The sequence below is a fragment of the Engraulis encrasicolus genome, chromosome 10 (genome assembly GCF_034702125.1).
Source record: "Engraulis encrasicolus isolate BLACKSEA-1 chromosome 10, IST_EnEncr_1.0, whole genome shotgun sequence".
NCBI lineage: Eukaryota > Metazoa > Chordata > Actinopteri > Clupeiformes > Engraulidae > Engraulis > Engraulis encrasicolus.
The window spans coordinates 14,667,315-14,674,814 of record NC_085866.1 but is presented as its reverse complement, the minus strand read 5'-3'; the positions used below and the strand labels follow the sequence as shown (position 1 = coordinate 14,674,814).

The 7,500-nt window shown below is 42.7% G+C and overlaps 1 protein-coding gene across 4 annotated transcripts in view; it reads left to right on the top strand.

The window, feature by feature from the left end:
• uckl1b (uridine-cytidine kinase 1-like 1b) overlaps positions 1-7,500 on the top strand; it is a 59,191-nt gene that overhangs the window by 40,147 nt on the left and 11,544 nt on the right. The gene's annotated exons all lie outside the window — the stretch shown is intronic.

Sequence of the window (7,500 nt, the reverse complement as noted above, 5' to 3'; positions counted from 1 at the left end):
AAATGGTTATATTTTCATAATAACATGATTAAATGCAGTGAATCTTTTCACATATTCCCACCTGTTTATGAAATTGTAACTATTATCAAAGATTTTCAGACCTGAACAACTTCTCAAGGATTTTCTGTCCAATCTTCATTAACTAGATAACAGTATTTTCATCATCTCGGCTCAGCAAAAGTACTTCTTCATATTTATGCATATGGACACCAACAACACCAGATATCATGCTACTCATGAGAGATCGTATACATGGGACAATGCATGCAGTAAAACAACAAAACACAACTAAAATGACCAGAACAGGAGCTAGTAACTTGAGTCCAACCTCCCACCAATTCCCCATTAAAAGCCACGAGAATGGGTTCCATGGCTTATCATCAACCACGTCATCTTTACTCATCGCCGCACCAAGACGTCGCAGCTGTTCCAGGGCATCTGTAACCTCAAAAGAATTTGTGTTATCCGGGATATATGAACAACAGGAAGAATTAATTAATACACAAGCTCCCCCGACAGATGCAGTCAAAAGATCTAGGCAAAGACGATTTTCAAGGACTAGAGTTCGGATAGCACTGACTTCAGCATTGTTTTTCTGCCAAAGTGTTTGAGTTGCATTAATAAAAAGTTCCAATCTATAATTCAATGTTTCAACTCACAAAAATAACTTTCCAACTCCAAACCAGGGGAAAAGTGACAGAATTACTTTACTGCTTGTTCGCCATAATTTGTGTTCAGCAGGCACATCAGAACCCCAGATGTGGTCGTGCTCAGGGGTTTCAAAAACCCTTCGCTTAGTCCTAGGTGAATGGGATGCAGAGACAACATACGTATGGTCAGTTACCTGGGCGGGGGCACATATCCCCCCCCCAGTCGGGAGGCAATTTCAGATAAAGTTTGTGTCCACAGACCCAGTAAACACCAGACAGAACGGGCGTGCCGGTAATACTAACAACAGTCCACACAGGCCACCCCAAACACGGATGAACACTGTTCTTCGGATCAACTGTCTGATTTCCATTCAACTTCCATGGACAAGAAGCAAGGGCTCTGGTCCTCAAGATAGGCAATATGGTCTCATTACATCTATGCCTGGGCAATGAACCTAAAAAATCTTTCCCAATTCCTACAAAACAATGAGGAAAAATTCTGTTGCTTCTCACATACACTTCTTCAGCTACAAGACTAGATGCATTAAGTTCAACAAACGGGTGTGTCTCAGCACGTGTTTTATGACTTTTTAATGATCTTTTTAATCTATCAAAGAATTTGGAGTTAGAGCTAGAAGGATTAGAGAACACAAAATTAGAACGAACAGTAGCATTATCCTTGGCTGACCAATTATATTGCGCACAGTATTCTGCAATGCATCTACTACTTCTTAGATCAAAAGGTTTGGCTTCTAAGTTTGGGTGGCTGGAAGATATTGGCATGTAAGAACAGACATAACAATTAGATCTATTCTGTTTCTCTGCTAACATTGTTGCATATCGATACCATGAATTAGTCATGTAAATGTGTGTGATGTTCAGTTCAGACTTTGAACTACTCACCCATCTCTTAATGCGGTGATTTCCCTTGTCCCCACCACAAAACAACCAAATTAACACAATCCCAAGAAGCGTGAAAAGTATACCTTTCCCCAGTCTCTTCATTTTTTTTTTAGATGGTTCCAATACCTGTCCGGTAACCAAACAATACTCGTACCCTTTCGCCTTATGTAATTGTATGTAATCCATGTGAATAACTTGAAAAGGATATTGAGGTTCTGGAAACTTTCCTCTCTTAGGTCTCATATTTCCTTGTGAATTGTGTTTCAAGCACACCAAGCATTGCGCACAAAACCGCTTTGCAAACGTTGTGAATCCAAAATGTTTGTAACTGTTTTCAACCAGTTTAGTCATTGCAAAGGAGGAAACGTGACATTTACCATGTGTCAATATTGCTGCCCACTTATACATAGATTTAGGAAGAATGGGTTTGCCATCCTCACTAGTGTACAATCCATGTTGTAAAGTGGCACCGTGTTTAAGCCATGTTTGTCTCTCAGTGTCCGGTGCAGCAAACTGCATGTCTTTTAGCACCTCAGGAGTGCTGTCTTCATCCTGAGACAAACAAATGTCAGCAGCCTCTTTGGCCATCCTGTCGGCCAAGGCATTTCCTCTTGACACATCATCTGTTCTGTTCGTATGCGCCTCACACTTACAAATGGCTATTTTTAGCGGCAGCTGTATGGCTTGCAACAGACGCTGAAGTAAAACTTTGTGTTTAACCTCCTTCCCACTGGAAGTCAAATAGCCTCTCCGTTTCCAGTGCGCACAAAATACATGCGATGCGCTGAAAGCATATTGACTATCAGTATAAATGGTCACAACTCTGTCTTTGTACAATTCACAAGCTTTTGTCAACGCTATAATTTCAGCAGCCTGCGCTGATAGCCTAGAGGGTAAGGCCTCAGAAAATACCAATTTGTCCACTGTAGTGACGGCATATGCTACCTTATTTTGACCGTGACTATCTTTGCATGCAGAACCATCCACGTAAACAACATCACCTTCTGTAAGAGGTGTATCTTGTAAATCCGGACGTGGTTTAACAATCTTAAAAGTCTCCGTCTCACAGTCATGCATATGTTCTGTACCGTCCGACGGAATTGGAATCAAAGTAGCAGGATTGAGTGAAGTACATCGTTCAATAGTAACGTGCGGCTGTGACAACAAGACTGTCATGCATGAGAGATGCCTTGCAGGCGACAAGAATGACATATTTGTCTGCAACAGTAATATTGACACAGCATGAGGAACCTTAAGAACAAGTGGGTGAAACAAGACTACTTCAGCGGAGGCTTGCACTGCCAATGCAGCAGCAAGCACTGCTTGGACACACGGAGGGGTCGCCCTAGCGACCACATCCAGCTCTTTGGCGTAATAGGAAACTGGACGTAATTTTTCGCCGAATTTTTGTAATAAAACCGAAACCATGTGGCCATCTTTTGCATCAACCATTTGTATGAAAGGTTTTGAATAATTCGGAAGAGCCAACACTGTAGAGCCTGCTATTTTAGTCTTGGCATCACAAAAAGCTGTCACCATATCCTCTGTCCAGATTAGAGAATCATTAGGAGCCATAGGTGCGGAGTAAATTGCATTCTGTAGCGGTTTAACCAGTTCTGAGTAATTTGGCACCCATTGCCTACAGTAATTACACAGACCTAAAAAACTCATAAGCTGTCTTTTTGAGACAGGGCGAGGAGCATTTAATATTGCTGTTTTTCGGTCAGCATTGACTGTACGGCCATGCTTAGTCAGAGTATGACCCAAGTAGCGCACCTCGCTTTGCCACAACTGCAATTTATTTTTGCTTACTTTGTTGCCCGTGTTGGCAAGATAAGTCAACAATTCCAATGTGTCCTGTTTGCATGATTCCTTTGTCTTATTCGAGATTAATAGATCATCAACATAAGTAATTAATTGAGACCCATTTGATGGAATAAAATCTGCGAGACAGGTCTGAATCGCCGTTGCAAATATGGTAGGGGATTCACAATAGCCTTGGCTTAGCCTAGTGAAAGTATATCGTTTCCCCTTAAAAGTAAACGCAAACCAGTATTGACTGTCAACATCAACGGGAATGGACCAAAATGCATTACTTAAATCAATCACTGAAAACCATTCAGCATCGGGGCTAAGTTGGTTAAGTAATGTGTGTGGGTCCGGTACATTAGGAGCCCGCGCAATAATTGCATCGTTTACAGCGCGTAAATCTTGGACCATTCTCCAACCAATAGATGGAGGTGCTTTCTTTACCGGGAAGATTGGTGTATTGCATGGGGAATCGTTACAGACTCTAATTATTCCTGCCTCCAATAAATCATTTATTACAGGCTCAATACCAAGTAAAGCATCTGTTTTCAGTGGGTATTGTTTTATTCTGGGGCGATAATCAGTCTTTCCTCTGATTATTACAGGAGTTGCCGTTGTCATAAGACCTACATCAGTGGGATGTTGTGACCAGAGGTATGAAGGCACATTCTGCAAAGCAGACTCTTCCTCCTCTGTCAAAAATACGCCATATCATGCTTCCTCAGCATACACCCGTGTATTTGGAAAACATTTTGTTTCAAAATTAACGACTCTTTTCCTCCAGCCTGTGCTGTTACTCACATACTCATCAGATGTATCCAAATGCCAATCAGTTACAGAGCGTGCGTTTTGAACTTTTTCAGACAAGTCACTCCATGCCTCACCTAATTCTTTTGTCAACAAAGCATGAGGTGGAGATCCCCACGGGACAAGACAATCAATCTCAGACGGCATTTTCACATCACAAAAGCAAGTACCTCCCTTCCAATACAAGGAGGTGAACAAAACTTTTTGAGAACCCAAATTATGCAATTGATCATTGTATTTCAAATCGGAATTAGACATGTCTTTTCCCGTGTGCGTATCAGATCTGGACCGTAAGACAATATGCATGTCGCTCGCAGGTCTGTGATCAGACCCCGGAAGCGCTCTGGCTGTAGCCAGAGTACGCAACTCCTCCCCCACAGAGCTGTCGCTCGGTACGTCAAGTGTCCAGTAATACACTGTTTGTTCATCACACTGATCATTCAATAGAACATTCACCAAGTCACTTTTTTGGGCAGTCATGCCACCATCACTTGTGGGAAACACTCCAATTCGTAATTTAGCCATAGCATCCCGTCCCAGTAAATTACAAGGACATTCAGGTGCCATTATGACTTGGATCCATGCAGACGATCCAGTTTCATTGCATTGTAATTCAACAGGTTTGCTCAAAGGTTGCCTCTGCAGTTGGCCATTTGCTGATTTAACCAGTACTGCTTTATTTGATTTGGTAAGGGCATCAATATCTTTCACGACAGTTTTACAAGCACCAGTGTCACAGAGAAATTTAATAGGTTTACCTGATAACATTAACGTTAATTCAGGTTTGCCTGCGCCCTTAGAGTAAAAAATTTCTTCCAAATCTAAAACATCACAATCATCGTCATTCAGTTCCGCGTCATCACCAACAGGACGTAATGCACTATTATCCACTAGTCATTGCTGAGCATCAGGATTGTTTGGACACTCGCGTGCCCAATGTGTCATTTCACCGCATATGAAACAACTACCCTCACGTCTGGCATCGCCTCTGCTATTGCCAGTCGCTTGATTTGTTTCACCCGGTCTATTTTGTCCCCTTCCTCGGAACCCACGACCTCTTCCTTGAGTCCAACCACGGTTGGCCCCATTAGCCTTAACAACATGTGTTACGGCTTGAGCAAAAATCTGTGCTTGTTCCTGTTTTTCTTTATTTTTCTTCTTATTTTGCGCTGTTTTCTCGGCATGTCGAGCATGCGCCATGAAATCAGCTAAAGAAGCAATGGGCAGAGTAACATAATTCTTTTCCAACCATTTCTTAATCTCTGGGCGAAGGCAACCCAGCATCGCTTGTTTAATTTGTTGGTCGAAAATGAGTTTATTTGCCGGAGTGTCATCATCTAACCCACTGTATTTGCGAAAGACCGCTTCAAATTTCTCCCTAAAATGGTAGACGTCCTCATTGTCACCTTGTCTGCATTCCTGTAATTTACTATAATTAGGAGGAGATTTGAAAGTCTCGCGTAAGGCCGTCTCAAGGGTCGTAAGAGCTCCATTTAGACCTGTACTTCCTGGAGCATGGGTCACTCCAGTATCGGTCTTAGCTTGAAATTTGTCTTTCACTCTAGACCAATCAACTCCCATTTTACAACGGTACAATTTTTCAACTTCATCACCATCCAAATGGTACATGGTAACCAACTGTCGCATTTCAGTAATGAACTCATTCAATTTGTGTCTGTGTCCGGCCACACCTTCCACAGCTTTTTTTATTTCGTCCTGGTTCCAAGGACGATACACCTGCATCACTCTCATATTATTGCCACTAACAGCCGCCGTCGGATTAAATGCAGGGTTGGGTACTTCTATCATAGGGTAACTTTCAGCCGTGCTTTCACCAAGAAGAACAGCATCCTGAAGGGCTACGTGAGCCTGGAAATAAGGACTGTTCTGCGACTGTGGAAGTGAACTAGTATCATGCCAAGGCAACGAAGGCGAGAACAATTTGCTGCGCGTAACCGCAGGACTTGTAGAAGCCGCGGCAAGGGCCACTTTAGACATCGGTTTGCCAGTCGTAACAGGGGTAGAGTCTGGAGTTACACTAGAGACATAGGACGGTGGAGGAGATGCCGAAAGTTTGACATCCGAAGCAGCACCACCACTAGCGGCATTGGTGTCAACAAAAACAGGAGGAGAAAACGCAGTCAGTGGGGCAGCTGCTATGCCACTCACTGGAGGAACTGCCCCTCCTCTCGCTCTACAGCGCGCAACAGGATTATTATCCTCCTCCCTTACATACGCGACCGTGTCATCAGCTGGAAGGACAGACCGCCGTTTTAACTGTATCTGGTCGTGACGCTCCTCAGCAGCTCTCAACCACATTTTGGCACAAGATATTTCAGTCTTATGATGGTCTTTAAGAGGGCCTTTCTTTTTGGTATGATGAGACGACACATTTTCAAGCAATTTAGTACAACTAGGCACCGTTAACTTCCCATCAAAGCCATGCTTTTTATGCCAACGCTGAACAAACTGTGCAGCGCCTGAGTCACGCCGTTCTAAAAATTTCGCATCCCCCTCATACACTTTCGTGTGACGAGAACCCATTGTTTTGACGCAATTTACAGAGGCATAAACACTAGGAATTAAAAAAAAATCCCTAGGCCGTCACGAAATTTTGTAAATGAGACAACCTTCTAGGCTAAGCAAGCTTAGTCCGGTCTCTTCACAAAAAATCCGTGCGATATGCAGGCGTAACAAAACAATGACACAATTTAGACAGGCTATCCCAGAATTCCAAACACCAGGGTCACCAAATACAGGTCATTTACAATTCCAAATCGAAAAATGCCCGGAGTTCCAAACTCAATTGAAAACAGACAATTTGCAATTCCAAACAAAATGTCCGGAGTTCCAAACTCTACATAAAACAGACAAGTGGTAATTTCAAACCAAAATGTCCGGAGTTCCAAACTCAGTAGGCCTAAGATACAGACCATTAATAATATTAAATTAAAAATGTCTGGAGTTCCAAACTCTATACTGCAGTTTTTTCCGTACTAGAGCTCAAAAACAAAACAAAAACAAAAAAAGCATACTACCTCATTCCTGTGCGGGCGCCAGCCACGTGGGTCAGTACTCAGTCAGTCGTCGCTGAATATGAAGGCGTAGTGAGGCAAAGCCACCTATTTCAGGGTCCCGGGTGAAAACTTGGTGTCCAGCGCGTCCTTACATCTTCATATATCAGGGAGCACAATTTTTTAAGTTCGACTATCGAAGGACCAAAACATGTGAATAATTTCACATATCACTTTAACAATTTCACTGTATTACCTTATCAAATTGACCTGAAAGAACACACAGGAAACAGAGGTAGCATTTAAAATCTGCGAGC